Below are 21,236 nucleotides of genomic sequence, written 5' to 3'. Positions count from 1 at the left end.
GTGCGTGGCAGGGTTCCTGCTACCCTTCTCAAAGTGAATTAGTGCCGGGCAGTGTTGTTTTTGGCCGCCATTTTAATTTTCGTCTTAATCTTTTGGACAAAAATACCGATTAGTCTGAGTCATATTTTAGTCATTTCAAAATGGGTTCGTCTTCGTCTAGTTTTAGTCAACGAAAACTCAGACAAATTTCGTCTGGTTTTAGTCGACAATTCCCAAAATGTTTTCGTCTATAAACTTGAAAAGTTTTAGTCCATGAATAAATAAAAGGTTTCCAACAATTTCAAACGAACATGACAGACGAGCACATAACGGTAGAGTCTACAAGGACATCACCAGTTTCACGAAGATAATTCACACTCAGCGGGAAAACGGCACATTATTTGCACTTAGGGAAAATGTTTTCCGAGAAGACAGCGATCCACCGCGCTAAATGCTAATGCTAGCGTGAGCGCTATGCTCACGCCACAACTTAGTTTAGTGTGTGATGATCACTCAGCACAGACCTTTAAAGTGAAGGAATACCGTAATTTCCCGAATATAAGGCGCACCCGTGTATAATGCGCACCCCAAATTTACTTGTAAAATTTGGGGAAAATTATTGTACCCGTTTATAACGCGCACCCTCATTTTAGCACCAATAAATAGAAGAATACAAGAAAACAGCTCGTGTACAGATACAGAGATGTCATTTTACTGACTGGTGAAACACAGCAGAAGCATAGCACATTGGTAGTTCAAAACATTACAGTAAACTGACAATATTTACGGTGGTAATATGATTTGACAACTTCTCCAACTTACCAGAATCTAGGAGAAAACAAAACGGATGTGACTTTTCTTTTAAAGGCTGCTGTATAACTTGCTCGTTTCCTCATGATGAATAAATGTTTCTTCCATGGATTGATACGGTAAAACTACTGAACTATTGTTATTTGGGTTTGAGTTTCCCGAGGGACCGATATAGTTGACGGACACAGGAAGTGTGTGTCCTTACATTTGTTATGCTCCGAATTGTGGAGCTGCAATAAACGTCGACTCAAATGAGTTCAAGAAACTAAATTCTGTGCTTTATGAAGAGTGAAAAAAGCAGAATTTAACACAGACGAAATCATTCGGCCGATTAGTGTGAAGTATTACCGAAACAAAATGGTGACGTCACGTACCGTAATGGTCGGCAACGGGTCGCCGCATACGTTTCTTCAACACAACGTGGCCGTGTCAATGAAAAAAAATCGGTTTATATATACAGTGCCTTGCAAAAGTATTCGGCCCCCTTGAACCTTGCAACCTTTCGCCACATTTCAGGCTTCAAACATAAAGATATAAAATTTTTATTTTTTGTCAAGAATCAACAACAAGTGGGACACAATCGTGAAGTGGAACAAAATTTATTGGATAATTTAAACTTTTTTAACAAATAAAAAACTGAAAAGTGGGGTGTGCAATATTATTCGGCCCCCTTGCGTTAAAACTTTGTAGCGCCAACTTTTGCTCCAATTACAGCTGCAAGTCGCTTGGGGTATGTTTCTATCAGTTTTGCACATCGAGAGACTGACATTCTTGCCCATTCTTCCTTGCAAAACAGCTCGAGCTCAGTGAGGTTGGATGGAGAGTGTTTGTGAACAGCAGTCTTCAGCTCTTTCCACAGATTCTCCATTGGATTCAGGTCTGGACTTTGACTTGGCCATTCTAACACCTGGATACGTTTATTTTTGAACCATTCCATTGTAGATTTGGCTTTATGTTTTGGATCATTGTCCTGCTGGAAGATAAATCTCCGTCCCAGTCTCAGGTCTTGTGCAGATACCAACAGGTTTTCTTCCAGAATGTTCCTGTATTTGGCTGCATCCATCTTCCCGTCAATTTTAACCATCTTCCCTGTCCCTGCTGAAGAAAAGCAGGCCCAAACCATGATGCTGCCACCACCATGTTTGACAGTGGGGATGGTGTGTTCAGGGTGATGAGCTGTGTTGCTTTTACGCCAAACATATCGTTTTGCATTGTGGCCAAAAAGTTCCATTTTGGTTTCATCTGACCAGAGCACCTTCTTCCACATGTTTGGTGTGTCTCCCAGGTGGCTTGTGGCAAACTTTAAACGAGACTTTTTATGGATATCTTTGAGAAATGGCTTTCTTCTTGCCACTCTTCCATAAAGGCCAGATTTGTGCAGTGTACGACTGATTGTTGTCCTATGGACAGACTCTCCCACCTCAGCTGTAGATCTCTGCAGTTCATCCAGAATGATCATGGGCCTCTTGGCTGCATCTCTGATCAGTTTTCTCCTTGTTTGAGAAGAAAGTTTGGAAGGACGGCCGGGTCTTGGTAGATTTGCAGTGGTCTGATGCTCCTTCCATTTCAATATGATGGCTTGCACAGTGCTCCTTGAGATGTTTAAAGCTTGGGAAATCTTTTTGTATCCAAATCCGGCTTGAAACTTCTCCACAACAGTATCTCGGACCTGCCTGGTGTGTTCCTTGGTTTTCATAATGCTCTCTGCACTTTAAACAGAACCCTGAGACTATCACAGAGCAGGTGCATTTATACGGAGACTTGATTACACACAGGTGGATTCTATTTATAATCATCGGTCATTTAGGACAACATTGGATCATTCAGAGATCCTCACTGAACTTCTGGAGTGAGTTTGCTGCACTGAAAGTAAAGGGGCCGAATAATATTGCACGCCCCACTTTTCAGTTTTTTATTTGTTAAAAAAGTTGAAATTATCCAATAAATGTTGTTCCACTTCACGATTGTGTCCCACTTGTTGTTGATTCTTGACAAAAAAAATAAATTTCATATCTTTATGTTTGAAGCCTGAAATGTGGCGAAAGGTTGCAAGATTCAAGGGGGCCGAATACTTTTGCAAGGCACTGTATATGTAATACATATATATTTCTGTCTCCATCCATGTACCCGTTTATAATGCGCACCATGAGTTTACAAGTTGATTTTGGGGGAAAAAAGTGCGCGTTATATTCGGGAAATTACGGTAGTATCTTTTCTCATATTTACCATTTGAATTACTCTAACGTACCCAATATCAAATAAATAGCATTTATATCATAGTTTAAGGAAAACAAGCAGAATATATGTGCCATAGGGCATAAGAGAGACATGACGCCTTCTGACCACGGAAGCCCAACGTGTGCACCATGCAGCTGACTGAGCAAGATTGACGCTACCTACCGGGTGATAGGCAAGACCACATTTGCAACACCAAATCCCGCAATCAGCTCTTCAGGATATTCCAGAACAAATGGCGGCACGTCCTGTACTACCACAACACCCAATAACAAAAAGAAGTAAGTTTGGTAGCTCAGCGCCTCTCAGACGGCGAGGCGCGCCGAACCTCCCACTTCAGTTGCCTCATAAACCACGACCCAGCGACGGTGACACACGAACTTGACCGCCCAAATCTGCAACAGAAGAAGACCCAAACACACCCGTCTTCTTGCCCACAGCCTGCTCCGCGAGAGCCTTCAAAAAGACTGAATGTTTAACTAATCGTTTTTTTCTCGGGAATCTTTTGTGAACTTGTGATATGGCGACACTGGAACCAGTTTGCCTCCTCGCCTGGGTCTATTCCTGTTCTGCCTTGCCGTTTGATCGCTGTCGACCTGAATGAATTGTCAACTCCACTTTCGAAGCTTTTTTCCAGCTTTCAAAATGGAATCAGTACAAGGGGTTAACACTAAGGTGAACACGCGAGTTTGGCCTTTCGGCCGGGTTATCGGGGTCTCTTCGGCCCAGGTCCTCTCCGGCCCGGGTCATCGGGATCTCTCCGGCCCGGGTCGCGGCTCCGGCGGTTCGGCTGGCGTGATTCGAGCAGTCTGCTAAAAGGTCAGATTCCTTCATTTGGCAAAACAATATGGCACAGCCAAGATAAGAAATTAAAACTTACTAAGAAGCCTGGACTGGGCACACACTTAAGCCTGTGTTTGGGGCGACGGGGAGCGCGCTGCACGTCGCGTGAGTGACACGGCCAAATGTTGCTAAATGCGTTCTAACTACACGTACAATGAGAAAATATCACACATTGTCAACTGATGACAATTCATGCAAAAATATTTGCGTTCTCGTCATCGTTGACGAAAACAACACTGGTGCCGGTGAAAGTGATACATAACCCTTCAAGGTATAAAAGAGGTGTCATTCAACTAGTTTTCAGTTGACATATCACAAATGTTATGTACCAAGTGTTGCTTTAAATGAAAGGGTCCACTTTTTTGGGAACTCGGCAGCGAATGAATTTTAAGCACAAAGATGGCATTTCTTTTATTGTCGCCGTTTAAAAAGTGCGAGAATTTCACCCATATTTTTCTGTCCGTGCCACTTTTCGAGTCAAGTCGGTCATTGCCGTCGTGGAGTCCAACGACGGCTGCAATTGATTGTTCGACTAAAAATCCCATTCCATCATTTCTCTTTGCACGTGTGTTTTTCTGCAAAATGACTCGCTGAAGAAGGATGTGCTAGAGAGCTTTTAAATATTTTGGATACATTTGGTTTATCTCAGCATGTCACATTTCCAACACATAACAGAGGGCACATACTGGACTTAATAATATCCAAAGGTCTTAACATCTCTGAGGTCACAGTGAATGATGTTGCTCTGTCTGATCACTACTGCATTATGTTTAAAATGACCACCCCTGTCCATCCTCTGAAAAGGGAAAAAGAGGTGATTAGGAAGCGTTACATAAGTGATAACACATGTGTGTTATTCACACAGGCCTATGCCTCATCATTAACCCCTACAATAGCTCCAGTGGAAGAACTTGTAAATAGTTTCAGTTCCAGTGTGATGACTGTAATGGACACTATTGCCCCGATTAAGAGAAAAACTTTGTCAAGAAAGAAGAGGTCACCCTGGAGAAATGCCATACTAGCTATAAAACAAAAGCAAGTTTGTAGACGAGCAGAACGCAGATGGCGAAAAACCAAACTCCTAGTTTTTTATGATATCTACAAAGAGAGTCTTCGCAAATACAACCAGGAACTGAAAAATGCTAGACAATCATATGTTTCAGAGATCATTAGTAGAAACACCAACAATACTCGCACACTATTTTCTGTTGTTGACAAACCCACAAGCATCAATACCTCAGGAATTGGCATCTGAGGTGTCCTGTAATAATTTCGCAGCATTCTTTAAACACAAAGTACTAAAGATTAGACAGACTGTGTGCAACTCCGGATTAACAAATGTTACACTAAACGCCTCCCAAAATGTCCCCCACGTCAATCTTAGACAGATTAGCCTCTTGGACTATGCCACTTTAACAGAAATTGTGTCGAAATTAAAGCCCACAACATGCTGCCTTGACATCCTTCCTTCAAACTTTTTCAAAACTGTTTTTCATTGCATAGCCCCAGACATACTCCAAACAGGAGAGTTTCCTCAGACTTTAAAAACTGCAGTAATAAAACCTCTCCTAAAAAAAACCTAATCTGGATGCCTCAACCATTAGTAATTACAGGCCAATATCAAATCTGACATTCCTGGGGAAAATTATCGAAAGGGTTGTGTTTGACCAGATCCAGACTTTTATGATGCAAAACAATCTTTTTAACTCATTTCAGTCTGGATTTCGGCCACAACACATCACCGAGACCGTGCTTATCAAAGTCCTAAATGATATTCGTCGGAATACCGATGCAGGCAAATCATCTGTTCTGCTACTATTGGATCTCAGCGCCGCATTTGACACGGTTGATCACAACATACTACTCAGCAGATTGGAACAGTGGGTAGGGCTTACTGACACTATTCTTCAGTGGTTCACATCCTATTTACATGATAGGGATTTCTTTGTGTCAGTTGGAAACTATCAGTCAGAACGAACCAAATTCACGTGTGGAGTCCCTCAAGGGTCAATTCTTGGACCACTCTTATTTAACATCTATATGCTTCCGTTAGCTCAGATAATGGAACAGTATGACATCTCCTATCACGCCTATGCAGATGACACACAACTGTACATTTCTGTGTCCCCACATGATTATAGTCCCTTAGTCTCCCTGAGTAAATCCATTCATCAAATCAATGAATGGATGTGCCAGATTTTTCTCCAGTTAAATGTGGAGAAGACAGAGGTGATCATTTCTGGGCCAAAAAAGGAAAGGTCAAAGATAAGCAGCCAACTTAGCACAATGTCACTTACAGCTACAAATCAAGTCAGAAACCTTGGCGTAATTATTGACTCAGACCTAAAATTTGATAGCCATCTAAAGTCCGTCACTAAATCCCCTTATTACCACCTAAAAAATATAACCAGAATTAAGGGGCTTCTGACTCAACAAGACATGGAGAAACTTATGCATGCATTCATTTTCAGCAGATTGGACTACTGCAACGGTATATTTACAGGTCTTGATAAAAAATCAGTCAGGAAGCTGCAGCTAGTACAGAATGCTGCAGCCAGAGTCCTCACAAATACAAGGAAGCTGGACCACATTACACCGGTTTTGAAATCGCTACACTGGCTTCCAGTGAGTCAAAGGATAGACTATAAAATACTACAAAACACTTAATGGCCTTGGACCAAAATACATGCTTGACTTGTTAGATTCCTATGAGACATCTAGACCCCTAAGGTCGCCTGGAACGGGTCTTCTGCATGTTCCAAGAACAAGAACCAAGCAGGGTGAGGCAGCATTTAGTTATTATGCTCCTCGCCTCTGGAACAAGTTACCCGAACCTCTGAAGTATGCTCAGACTGTTAGCACTTTTATATCAGGGCTAAAAACGCTTTTGTTTAGCACTGCATATCCATAACTGTCTATATATTTCAATCTACCTGCCTTCTATTCCTCTTCTGCTTATCTCCATTGCTGATTTCAATGATTATTAGTAGTAGTAGTTTTTGCTTTATTTTTATTTTTGTTTTATTTTTATTTATTTATTTTTATTCTGTGATTAAATGCAATCTTTTGTCTTGGTTTTTACATTGTGTTGATTTAAATGTGATTTTTATGGTCTTCATGTGATGTAAAGCACTTTGAATTGCCTTGTGTTGAATTGTGCTATATAAATACATTTGCCTTGCCTTGCCTTGCCTATTGTTCTGATGAAGAAAGAAAATCAAGCGGCAGACCGATCCATCGGCCAGCCGCCACGCTGCTGATATTGCTGGAATTCAAGACTTGGCTTTTCATGCTATCCGCGTACACGTTTCTTTACAACCTCATTTTGCTTTTAAACTGCTTTATTGGAGACAAAACAGGCTAATTTATAACACGTCTGCTTCAATTATTGAGCGGTGAAAGAAGAATCAGTGGCAAAAAAAAAATAATCGTCGTTTTTACAAAGGGGGGGATTTTGAAAATACCAAACTTATTGCACAAAATTCTTTTTATATTAAAAATTATTGTCTTACTTTTGAAACATCTAAATAAAAACAAAAAGGGGGAAAACAGTATTTTTGATCATTTGTAATTATTTTAGTGATTGCATTTATTGACATTTTAAAAGAAAAAAAAGGAAAAAAATCCGTTTTTGAATTTTTAAAAAACAAGCTAAAATGGGAAAAAAACAGTAAATACATCTATATTTTTGTAATCCTTGATGAAAGCAGATGACTTTTTCTTTTAATTCTACCACTATAATCTTTCTCTTTTTCCCTATTTTTTCGTTGTATTGATTTTTTTTTTTTTAATTTACAATTAATAATAAGGAGACCATGATGAAAACAGATATCATTCTCATCTATTATAAACCTCATTACTTATTTTTAAATAAATAACAAAGGGAAAAAACTGTAAATGCTCTGATTTTTGTAGTCCCTAATGAAAGCAAATGATGATCTATTTTTGGCTTTTTTTTTTAGATCAAAAACAAAAAAGGGATGGCACATTTCCGTCGGCCTCGATGAAAGCAGATGATTATGTTTTTTTAATGAATGAAAAAGATGACATAACGTTCAAAGCCAACTTTTTTTTTGGTACGTGTTTTACTGCTTCCATGGTGCATTAGCGGCTAAAATGTCAATCCCGGAGTAATAAAGGCGTTAAAAACACTCGAGTCTAGTCAACGTGTTGCAAAAATGATCTGCACGCTAAAGATTGGCATCTGCATGTTTTTTCCTCTTCTTCAGAGGCCATTTCAACGCGCCCAATTACGCCCGGCGAACGTGGTCGGCGCGTTCGGGACGTCGACGTCTCAAGAGCCGATGCCGAGCGTCGATCCGAGTGTCTCTAGTCTGCTTTCACGCCGGAGCGGAGCAGGGCCATTTGTCACAACGCCGGGGCATTCATTTGGAGCCTCCGCAGCCATTTTGACGCTTCGCGGACAGAAAAGGCAAAGCTGTTTTTTTCGTCTGTACTTGACTGGTGATCATCATCTATCCCCGTCAATGGCACGGCGAAACAATTTGTTCCGTGACCAAACTCAGAATTACTCAAATTTGAAATCAATGAAATGAATTGAAATGACATCAATGTAGAGCTGAAACGAATACTCGAGTAACTCGAGCTTAAAAATTGACCCGAGTAATTGTATTCGCCCGAGGAATCGTTTCACTTTGCCAGCTCTAAGCATCACGTTTTGCCCGGACTACTTTTAATGCGGGACAACACGCTGACGTCACGTCTGTAGAGGAAGAAGCAATAATACCCGAATGCAGCCGACAGCCCCGACTAACTATGCCAACATTTCTACAAATTACGCCCGCATGATGCTACGGTGGTAGAGGGTAGCGTCTCATAGATATCACATGTATATGGAACTAGATGCGAAATGACAGACTTTCCGGTGTTCGTAGGCAGCCGTAGACTTCTCAGCGCTAATAAATAAGATTAACATTACTGTAACTTCCAAACGTAACGTTAGCCCTGTGGAGGGCTAGGTTTCTATGAATTATGACCACTGTCGAAGAGTGTCTTATGTGTTTACATGGTGACTCTCCGAGAATACGAAAAATTTCAAATTTGCATTAGCGTCTCCATTTGAACAATGTCGCAATCCCGCATGAAAACCATGTAGTATTCATGCCAGGCCCTAGGGGGCAGTGCAGATTTACAGGGTGACAGAGAATGATGCACTTTGACCCCAACAAGCTCCCTCAGCCCGGAAGAAAATATGCCCGCCCACTCGAAGCAATGTCATTATTCTTTTGTTCAAAAAGGCACACAAAAAATAATCTAATAAGAAAAAAGAAAAAATATTATTAAAACAGTAAATTAAAGCCGACATTTTTTAAAAATAAAATCTAGAGGTTTTTTGAGTGAAAGCCGTGAATGTGTTGTTTTTCTAGTCACATCTGAGATGCAATTGTTGGCTGTTTTCAACTATGTACAGTACATTGAGATTCAGAGATTTATTTGTCATTGACACCAGCTCTCACAAGATGACAACAGATGCAACGAAATTCCGTTCGATGAGTGAGCATCGAGCCTCTGCAGACTTTGTTCCACACCGCCACTTATCTCTCTTCTTCAGAAATTATAGAGCAAGTTACAAGTTGACACACATATATCATAAAACAAAGCATGGGTATGACACGACGCACAGGTCACGTGCAGGGATTTTTTTGTACCCAAAAAAAGGAAAACTACCAGTCATGGCTGGAGGGAGGGAGGGGGGAATCATTGATAGTAAGAAAAAGGTGGTGGCGGACTGCAGGGGGGGAGGTTGTGTGTGAGTGTGTGTGTGTGTGCGCAAGTGTATCAGTATTTGTATGTGTCAGTCGACAAAAGAGTCGCAGAGCCCTGCGAACGACCTTGGGAAGATATCAAGGGCAAAAGATAGGAACATCTGCGTGGCTCTCCCCAGGAGAAGGGGGGGGGGAATAAGGGTGTTCGGGAAAGGAAAATTATAATCACATTAAGCCGAATAAGTAAATTTAATATGTCCAAATACTGTTGGTCTTCAGTCAAAATCGCGCTCCTCATGGCGTAGGCGAGATCTCAGGTTGCTTCAGTCATTGCCAATAGCCGCGGTCTGCCTCGACAGTTAAGTCACCTGGCTCAAGATAGTATCCACTTTTCTCCATCCTTGTTCGGACCGAACCGTGAGTCCACGGAGCCAGTTCTCGGTCCGAGCCTCGACGCGCTCTTCCGATGCCTTGAATCGCACCGTTTGATCCGTGGTCAATTTGTTGATTTCCTTGAAAGTCGTCGTCTTGGAAACTTTCCGGTAGAGCAGGGCGCCCTCCTACGCCAAGCAGAAGGAACCCCACGACCGTTACGCCAAACAGCCAAATATCTTCGATATCTTCCACAGATAGGACAGTGAGACAGGCTGGCTTCCAATGATCCCATGAATCTCTCACGTCGCCAGCGGCAAAGGCCCCATCTGGGCAATACGGCTCTCCTAGTGCACCGTGTCTTGTTGAAAAAATCTTGTCAGTTGCACCGATAGACCAACTAATCAGATCCATTTTTGTATGAGAGACCAGCGCAGTTGATCCATAGAGGAAATACAGAAAAAAAGCAGACAGACAGACAGACTGACGAAGATAACAGCAAGCAGCAGCAGGGAGGAAAAACACGTCCACCCCCGTCGAAGGCAGGAAGAAGAAGTTCATTGAAAATAAAGACACTGATAGTCTGAAAATGGTTCAATATTAGGTGAAATGTTTTTTTTTTTTTTAAATAATTGCTCTCTACCTAAAAAAATACAGTATATGTTTTATCCGATTACTCGCTAGAATTTTCAGTCGAATACTGGATTAGTAAAATATTCGATAGCTGCGGCTCTACATCTATCTAAAGAAAAATACCACAAAACATATACGAAACAATCAGTTTGTACATAAATGTTTAAAGAAAAAAAAATAGTTACCCAAAAAACGAAATACATTTGATCATTCCTATTAAATGAAAGCTTAAAGAAGTCAAAAGGAAGGGACTCAACGTTAGCATCATTGCCTAAATCAAACGCACTTTGGTTGGCGGGTCACATTGTTGGAAATTAAAGGCAGGACCCGTTTATTTTCAGCCAAATAAGTGCAGTTCATTCCTCCCAGTCAAAATGAATTGGTTGTCTAGCGCTGTCAATGTCACTGAGCATTGACTTCCAGTTGGAGTGAATTGGAGCTCCAACGTTGCCAGCCAAGAGAAGCCAAAGTGTTGATTTTGGGTCATTTCTTGTCACCTCCTGTTGATTTGAGGGCATTTCCGGGTCATTGGTCACTGCCCGCTACTTGCTGAAGTGTTGTGTTTGGCCAAGGATAGATAGGCAGAATTGAAAGGAGCAGAAAGATGACTTAGGGAAATGGTGCTACAAGGCTAATGAATAGGACTTAAATAGAAAAATAAGGCTTTGACTGGAAAACGGCATCCGACATATCGACCGGCTTTCTTCAACTCCTCCGCTCTCCATTTCAAAGGCGCCTTTCCCTCTTGGGGAACTTGACGTTTACCCACCGCTAACCTCCAGATAAACTTTGCGGTATTTTCCCTCGACACCTTCGACTCACAAATACGTCTCGCTCGTTCGCGACCGCGCTCCCAAGCGTAAAGACTCGCCAAAGAAAATGTCTCAGGTTTTTTTTTTTTTTCGTCTCTCGTTTGTTTGAATTCGCTCGGCCTTTCCGCCGTCGTCGTCGTGCACTTTCCCCGTCATCGGCGGTTAGAAGAAGAAAGCTCGAGATTTAGGACCCGATGTCGACGGCCTACCGACCCGCTCGCGCGTAAAATCTTGGCGCACGTGTACAGAAAAACACAAGACACTTAGAGGGCTATCACATTCTATTGCACGCTGGCTACAGTAAACAAAAGAGCTGATATTTCTATCTGAAATGTTGAGATTCACAAAGCGTCTGCTGCCATCGACGAGTAACTCTTAACGAGCCATTTTTCCATGCGGCAAAGTCACCCAAATACGGTGGTACCTCGACACACCATTGTTTTGACATTCAACATACAGTGCAATGAAAAAGTATCTGAATCTTTTGGAATTTCTTCACATTTCTGCATAAAATCACCATCAAATGTGATCTGATCTTTGTCCAAATCACACAGATGAAAAAGTGTCTGCTTGAACTAAAACCACCCAAACATTGATAGGTTTTCATATTTGAATGAGGATAGCAAGCAAACAATGACAGAAGGGGGGAAAATAAGTAGATAAACTATTACATTTGGCAGCAATAACTTCAACCAGACGCTACCTGTAGCTGCAGATCAGTCTGGCACATCGATCAGGACTTATCTTGGCCCATTCTTCTCTACAAAACTGCTATAGTTCAGTCAGATGTCTGGCATGAATCGCTGTCTTTAGGTCATGCCACAGCATCTCAATGCGGACTTTGACTTGGCCCCTCCAGAATGTGTATTTTCTTCTTCTAAAACCATTCTGAAGTTGATTTACTTCTGTGTTTTGGATTATTGTGTTGTTGAAGCATCCATCCAGCCTCTTTTTAGCCTCAACTGTCTGACAGACGGCCTCAGGTTTTCCTGCAAAACATCCTGATAAGTTTTTGAATTCACGCTTCCATTAATGATTGCAAGTTGTCCAGGCTCTGATGCAGCAAAAAAGCCCCAAATCATGAGGCTCCCTCCACCATGCTTCACGGTGGGGATGTTTGTGAGCTTTTTCCTCCACACATGGCGTTGTGTGTTACTCACGAACAATTCAACTTTGTTTTCATCAGTCCACCAAATATTTTTAGCGAACATGAAAATGAGCAGCAATGTTCTTTTAAACAGCAATGGCTTCCTCCGTGGAGTCCTCACATGAAAACCATTCTTGGCCCTAGTTTTACATCTAGTTGATGTGTGCACAGAGATATTGGACTGTGCCAGTGATTTCTGTAAGTCTTTAGCAAACACTCGGGTATTCTTTTTACCTCTCTGAGTTTCCTACTCTTGGAGTCACCTTTGGTGGACGGCTAGTCCTTGGGAGTCCATTTGTAGACAACTTCTCTGACTGTCGATTGATGAACATCCAAACTTTTAGAGCTCCTTTCCCAGCTTTATACAAAGCAACAATCCTTGATCACAGGTCTTCAGACACATCACACAGTGCTTTTCAACAAGAGAATTGTTAACAGATGTGTGTTTTATAGTGGGCAGGGCATCTTTAAACCACCCATCAGTGATTGGGCACACACCTGACTTAAATTGTTTGGTAAAAATTGGTTTCAATTGCTCTTTCAGTCTCCTTAGGCAGAGGGTTCGCTTACTTATTTTCCCACTTCTGTCATTGTTTGCATGCTATGCTCATTAAAATCTGAAAACCTACAAATGTTTGGGAGGTTTTAGTTAAAGCAGACACTTTTTTCATCTGTGTGATTTTGACAGAGATCAGACCACATTTGATGATGGTTTTATGCAGAAATGTGAGCAATGTCAGCTATTCCAAAAGGTTCAGATACTTTTTCATATCACTGTACAATTTGAGTCAATGTTTGTCTCGACATTTGACGACAAGCTCGAAAACCGAAAATTTCATTGTTTTCCCGTGAGAGGGAAGGCAGCAAGGCAGATTTTCTTGTGAGAGAAATCAACATGGGTCCCCAAAAGTACAGATTGGGTTATTCAGAACCGATATAATATCAATTATGAGTACTGTTGTGAGATGGGTCGATAACCACTTTGGGGAGCCAATATCCATTTGCAGTAAAAGTGTAACAAAAAAATTTTTTTTTAAATGCAAACACTGAACTTTACAGAAATGCCTAAAGCCTGTTTATTCAATTACTCAAATAGGGAATAATAGCTAATAATAGGAGATGGTTCAGTGGTAGGGTTCCCCGAGCCCGGAGAATGTGGGTTCAATTATACCCCCCCGATTCATTAAAAAATTATTTTTTTTACCGATTGTCCAATCCATTTTGGACTTGCAGCCATCATTTTCCTTCGTTTATAAATTTGTCACCAAAACCATAACTTTATTTATTCAATAAATATATTATTTTTCATATTTACTTTTCCAACGTAAAAAGGAAAATGAACCCAAAAAAAAAAAAATGCCACTAATGGCGACACAGATATTTGAATTGGGAGGGGCCGCTAGCTCATGCTGGTTTACACGCCAGATTCCCAATGAAAATGAATTGGACGTCGATCACCATCAACGAGGTAAAGACATTAGCCAAGTCTTCATAAAACATCACGACTGACTAAAAGCTCAAATTCAACCGCACATTTCATTTCCAAGTCCAATTTGATCCTTAGAAGGGCAATTCAATTATTTTAATGCGATTCAACAAATGTACATGGCAAGGTTGCTGTCTACAGTGCGCCGTGACAAAACCTAGCGCATAGGGAAAAAAAAGAAACCATTTACAGAAATGTTTACAGCAAAGCTTTCCAGAACACATTGAAAAGCGTGACGCACGTAGCCGATGTCTTTGACTCGGTCGGCCTGGATAGAAAAATGGACCGTCATCATTTTGATCCTGCGCTGCTTGCTTTATTCAAATGAAGTGTGAAGGATAGATTCAGTGTCTGAGGAAAGAGTGGCTGAGACAGTGGCCATATTTCTTTTCCATTCCCAATAATTTGCATATACTAATTTTACACCCAGAAGGGAACACTAATTAGATTTTTTTATGGTAGAAGAAGCTTCCTCCAAAGCATTTCTGAAGTAAAATGAGTAAAAGAGATGGAAATGATTCCATTATTTTATATCTTAATTGAAATCTATTTGATCAATGATCAGAAAAATAAGCTCTTGATGATAGCAAAGACCGAAAGATTAACAATTGTTTCAAAATGTAGAAGATATCAGCTGCCGGGACGCCGAAACGTGATCATTCGCCGCCGAATGGCGAGCGATTCGTTGCCCCGAGAAAAATGTGGAAAACAGAAACAAGTTTTTTCAAGTCCAAGTAAACATCCATTCATAATTTAACAGGTCACATGGGGGAAGCCATTACCAGGCCACAACGTGAAGCCACAAACGGAACCGTCAAATACAAGTTCAACTCTTCAAATGGCGGGGATACAAACGGATTAGATGTCGGTCACCGTCAATGGCACTGAAACATCATCAATCACTTTCGGTTAACTGAATTATTCCCATCATTCTTTAACGAGGGGGGAGGATTTGGAGAGCAGACTTGCGCCTAAGCAGCCCATTTCAAAGTCATTCGCTCCTTTTATGTACCAAACGAGTTAATACCAAGTTCCTTTTTTGACCTCTGTGACCTTTGACGTCATTTGATCACCTTTACCATTTCATATTACAAACATACCCTCCAAATGCACTAACAATCCCTTTATTTGTTCCTGGGTTATTGTGTAAACAGATATAACTGATCTGGGGAAACGAACACAAATCCCGCCGCCTTCTGTAGGTTTGACCTACTGAAACTGATTGTCAAGGGAAGGACCCTTTGTAGCACGACAGAAGAACAATTTCAGCCCGACTACGAGGCGTGAGCCAGATTGAAAAAGTACGGATATCCCCAGCTCGCCACGACGAGGCCGCTAATGCTAGTGCCTGCACACGGCCAGAGGTGGGTAGATTAGTCAAAAATTTGACTCAAGTAAGAGTAGTGTTATTTCAAAATAATATTACTGAAGTAAAAGTAGTCATACAAAAAAGTACTCAAGTACAAGTAAAAAAGTATCCAGTGAAAAGAATACTAAAGTCATGGGTAACATTTTGATTAACTGCTTATTTTTGTTTGTTTGGTTTTTTTTTTAAACAATGGTATTTTTTTTCTCTCAGCACAAACCTAGCTGTATGAACTGTTGTTATAATGATACTGTACAACAAACCCATTACATAACCACATTAAGCCAAAAGGGGAAAACATCATTAAAGAAAGAAAAAAAAAACAGTATTGAAGCATTATTCATCCAAAGAGCATGAGTGCCCTGCCCTCTGGTGGAGAAAATAGTTCCTAGTTTGAGTATTGAATACTGTAGTTCCTTTATAGTTACAATAATAGTTCCTAGTTTGAGTATTGAATACTGTAGTTCCTTTATAGTTACAATTATGAAATTAAGAGGATCAGATATCCGGTTTTCTGTGGTCAATCGGTGACAAATAAAAACTGGGAGACAGTTTTAAATCTGCGATTTCGATTCATGTTGAGGGGAGCGCTCTATGTCAAATACTTCATTTGTTATGGTGCTTTAAAGACGCGCGATTGAATAGGCTTGCGTGATTATTGTTGCGACGTCTCTGGTCAAATTAGTGGCGCTACTCTTGGCAATAGCATCGCTAGCAAAAAAAAAACAAAATCTTATATGAAGACTAAAGAGGGGAAAATGTAACAACTCTTAGCCCAAAGTAGTGGAGTTATAGTGTTTTTTCTTCACAAATATTCTAAAGTAAAACGTATGGCTTAGTAAAACTACTCTTACAAGTACATTTTTCTCAAAAAGTTACTCAAGTTAATGTAACGGCGTACGTGTAACGTGTTACTACCCACCTCTGTACACAGCTCGCCGTTTTCATCAAGCACTCAGAGAAGGCTACATCTGATGCTCGGTGTTATTACAGTAGAACAAGCTAAAGCTAACCGAGAGCGTTTTGACAGATTTGAAAACCTCTACGGTGTGCTATGACCACGCCACTATGCCGGCACTGACATCTGTTAGCACTTTGGGGAAGTCCAGGTAAAGTGGATTGAATTTGTTTGTATTTGTATTTTATTCAAGTGAAGTGCTTATATGTATTCAGATTGGCTGCGAACACACCAGTGAGACACCGTTTGGCTGCATACGAAGTCTAACCCTCAGAGTCCTACAATCGCACCGGCCTGATCAATCACGAGGCCTTTTTAAATCAAAGTAAACAGAGTCAACATGAGTCGAAATCAGTGGTGTTTTTGGCAGCCCTTTTCATTTTCGTCTTTTGGATGATAATACTCATGGCCGTATTTCAGTCATCTCAAAATGCGTCTAGTTTTTTTTTTTTTTACCAATTTCGATTAGTTTTAGTCAACATTTATTAAAAATGTTTTCCTCCGTATTTTTTTTTTTTTTAAATCCACAAATAAATGAATAAATAAAGGTTTCCAACTATTTCGATGAAGATTGACAGAGTAGCACATATTGTAGCATCTACAAGGACAACGCCAACTTGGTGATCATACATTCAGCAGGAAAACAGTACATTATTTTCAATGAATTATACCAGGACGCCATGAACTACATGCAAAAAGTTGTCTGAGTGTTTAAGACGATGCTTGCCGTTAGCATTATCATAATGCTAATGCTAACGGCGAGCATCCTCTTAAACACTCCGACTTTAGCCTAATGCGAATGCTTTAGCGAATGCTATGCTCATGCTACAAGTTACATTTAGTGTGTGATGGTCTCACAACACAGACCATTAAAGGTTAAAGCCGTACTTCTCAAATAGTGGGGCGGGTCCCCCCAGGGGGGCGCAGAGCCATGCCGGGGATGGCGCTTGTGACCTCGGGGAAAATACTTTTTTGCCATCATAGAATAAAGTGTAATTACTCATCTGCTCAGTTGATGGCAGTGGCGCTCTCATTTTCAGAGTGTGCACAGTATTTTTGAACACAACGAGCACACAGCAAAACCACTAGAGATATAAAGCGCTAAGATGAGGAAAAATGACTTAGCTTATGTCGCGTTTGGCTTTTGGCACTTAATAAAGTGGGAGACAAGGAAAGACTAGTCTGTGTCTGAAAATGTTTGCAACGGACAGCTGGAAGTCACTTAAAAACATTAGACGGCAATGACATAGATAAGCCGCTTGATTTTTTTTTTTTTTTCCAGCCAAGACGTGCCGAACAATCGTCCTGCTTTGTCAGTGTTACACCAGTAAACCAGAGCACACTGTTAGCACCATACAAGGCGGCATACCAAGTTGCTCAGTGCAAAATAGCAAAAATAAAAACGGACCCTCTGTCCAATGACACTGTTGTTTTTGTGCTGTTAATTTTTGTTTTTTTTTTCAAATGGTTTGGCATATTGTCCTCACGAGTTAAATTCAAACTGATTAGCAACTTTATTATTATTTATTGATTTTATATTTTTTGTATTAAACGGTCAAAAAATGTATCTTGAGTGTATTTTTACAGTTTGGATGTGACTTTTTTTTTTTTTTTAAGTTGAGCTAGAGATTTTTTCTTTGATATTAAAAAGGAATCAATGTTTTGCAGTGGTTTACTTATAATAATTATAGGCAAATGATACTATTTACAGTGGCGGCAGACGGTTGGCGGGGGAGAAAGGTTCTTCCTAGGGGGGACACAAAATAATTGAGAAGCACTGAGTTAAAGCAACATTACATATTCTTTCTGGCCAAGATAAGAAAACTAATCCTACCGTGTGTGCAAGCTTTGAGAGTGGAGGACACTGCATCGGTGAGTAGGGGATAGAGCAGCACTTCACCAGAGTGACACAAGCAGACACTGCTACGATGCAGGCTAACTACACATAAAATGTCACACATGGTGAACACGTGATGGAAACTATTGGATATTTTTGTCTCGTCAGACGAAAACTAATTAGGCCCGTTATGTTTTAATCTCCCAAAACACGTTTTTAGCTCGTTAACGTCTCGTCGTCGTCATGAAAAAAAGCGTTTGTCGACAAAATATTTTCGTCATCGTTGATGAAAACAAAGCTGCTTGAAAATGTTAATTTGAAGTTCTCTACCAGTTTTTATTTGGCACTTATAGACAGATGATCCGGTAGAAAAGATGTTTTTCCTTGCATTAAAGAGGGAACTCTAGCTCACTGGGAAGGGGACGTCTGATTATTTCGGTATATTTTTCCAGTTGGAATTGATGATGATGGTGTATTTTTTGGCATATATACTTACAGCGGTTATAGTGTAACAGTTTATATAGATGACATTGGGCTAAAAAGAAATATACAAAACAAGATACATAGATGAAATATAAAGTATCTTTTTTTTAACTAAACAACCAAAAAACAACAGGCTCAGGACCTGGATTTTGGCTCAACCTCAACCTTTCAAAAAATATATATCAAAACGTGAATTTGCCGACCTTTGGGCGGTGGGGCTTTTTGCCGGGTGGAATTCGCCATCAACGGCGGCCAATGAGCCAATAGCTAGTTTTGATGAAACATTGCCAAGCTGTATCATTTTCACTAAGAGGTGTCCCTAATATTTGGCCCGTTCCATTTGCATGCACGAGAGTGGCTCCCTTTTCACAATAATTCACTTGGGTGTGACAGCGCCACCCATTAGGGCCCGGCTGATGAATGTAAAGAAGAATTATGACCTTTCCGCAATGTCAATAAAAACAGGAACATTATAAGCTTCGTAAAAGCGCTACTGACGGTACACGTTCCTAATGAAGCCACCGCACGCCTGTAGAAAAGGGGAGGAACATCCAACGCATCGTATCAAATAAATGCAAATCTTTATGGCCGAATATTTATTGCCATCTTTAATGGTAGTTCTAAAATTCACTTCTGTCTTTAAGACATGTCACAAAATCCCCTCGCTTGGTCAGTGCCGAGCGGCCAAAACGCGACCCGGTAGGGTTCCTACTTTTGTGGTTGTTTGTGTTCGTCTAGTGACAAAGTTGTTATAAGGAAGAAAAAAAAAGCAAAGACTTGAGTGCTTTCCACAGGCTGGAAGGGCATAACAAATTGTGACAGCGAGAGTGTAAAAGAGCCCACAAGGCGCTAAAAGCTTGATGTGGCTGCGTGACAGGCTGATGTTTCAGCACAGACTCATCGCGCATCAAAATAGTGTCGCGGCGGGAGGCCATCAACAGCGCACTCGCTCGCCTCCTTTCGAACCAAGCGATCGGGGACAAACACAATTACCGTTTGATTTGACCAGATTCGGCCAAGTGGTACATCGACGAGCTCGGGCCGGTTGACTTTTCAAATGAAAACTAGACTTCACATTCCTTTGTGGCTGAAAAGCCGTTAGCTTGTTCAGACGTCATCGGTGCCAGGTTTGTCCAATGTATCGGAAAGTATAGAAATGTATCTGATGAAATGAATATCAATACTCATTTGTTTTTGCACTACCAGAAATTGGGGTTCCTTTGATTTTTTTTTTTTTTTTTCCCCACGACTATAGATAGCCATGGCAAAGGAGGATATTTCCCTTTTGGATTTGACGTCGAGCGCCGTCATTGTTGGCAAATATGTGAATAAAAACAACTCTCTTTAAAACAACTACTTTAATAATGCAATAGAAAAATGACGTTTGTTTTTGCACTATTCAAAGACAATATCAGACAATATGAAAATAAACGTGGTCGTTTTGGGGGTCCAGATTGCCAAGCCCTAGTTTAAAACAAATACAGTGGTATGAAAAAGTATCTGAACCTTTTGGAATTTCTCACGTTTCTGCATAAAATCACCATCAAATGGGATCTGATCTTTGTCAAAATCACACAGATGAAAAAGCAGTGTCTGCTCTAACTAAAACCACCCAAACATTTATCGGTTTTCAGATTTAAATGAGGACAGTATGCAAACAATGACAGAAGGGGAAAAATAAGTAAGGGAAACATCACTTTTAATATTTTGTGCCCCCCTTTGGCAGCAATAACTTCAACCAGACGCTTCCTGTAGCTGCAGATCAGTCTGGCGGATCAATCAGGACTTATCTTGGCCCATTCTTCTCTACAAAACTGCTGTAGTTCAGTCAGATGTCTGGCATGAATTGCTGTCTTTAGGTCATGCCACAGCATCTCAATGGGGTTCAAGTCTGGACTTTAACTAGGCCACTTCAGAATGTGCATTTTGTTCTTCTGAAACCAAGTTCATTTACTTCTATGTTTTGGATCATTGTCTTGTTGCAGCATTCATCCTCTTTTTAGCTTCGACTGTCTGACAGACAGCCTCAGGTTTTCTTGCAAAACCTTTGAATTCAATCTTCCATTAATGATTGAAAGTTGTCCAGGCCCCGAGGCAGGAAAACAGCCCCAAATCATGATGCTCCCTCCATCATGCTTCACGGTGGAGATGAGGTATTGATGTTGTGAGCTGTTCCATTTTTCCTCCACATATGACGTTGTGTGTTACTCCTAAACAATTCATCAGTCCACAAAAATATTTTGCCAAAACTTCTGTGGAGTGTCAAAGTGCCTTTTTTTGAACATTAAATTTGCAACAATGTTTTTTTTTTTTGACAGCAGGGGCTTCCTCTGTGGAGTCCTCCCATGAATACCATTCTTGGCCATAGTTTTACATATAATTGATGTGTACACAGAGATATTGGTCTGTGCCAGTGATTTCTGTAAGTCTTTACCAGACACTCTAGGGTTCTTTTTTACCTCTCGGAGTATTCTGCGCTGAACTCATCTTTGGTGGATGGCCACTCCTCGGGAGAGAAGCAATAGTGCCAAACTCTCTCCATTTGTAGA

At 40.7% G+C, this 21,236-nt stretch overlaps 1 protein-coding gene across 1 annotated transcript in view; it reads right to left on the bottom strand.

Annotated features, from left to right (window-relative positions):
* mrpl11 (mitochondrial ribosomal protein L11) overlaps window positions 1-21,236 on the bottom strand; it is a 103,454-nt gene that overhangs the window by 49,052 nt on the left and 33,166 nt on the right. The window lies entirely within an intron of this gene.

The sequence above is a fragment of the Corythoichthys intestinalis genome, chromosome 11 (genome assembly GCF_030265065.1).
Source record: "Corythoichthys intestinalis isolate RoL2023-P3 chromosome 11, ASM3026506v1, whole genome shotgun sequence".
NCBI lineage: Eukaryota > Metazoa > Chordata > Actinopteri > Syngnathiformes > Syngnathidae > Corythoichthys > Corythoichthys intestinalis.
This window is presented reverse-complemented; position numbering and strand designations above follow the sequence as displayed.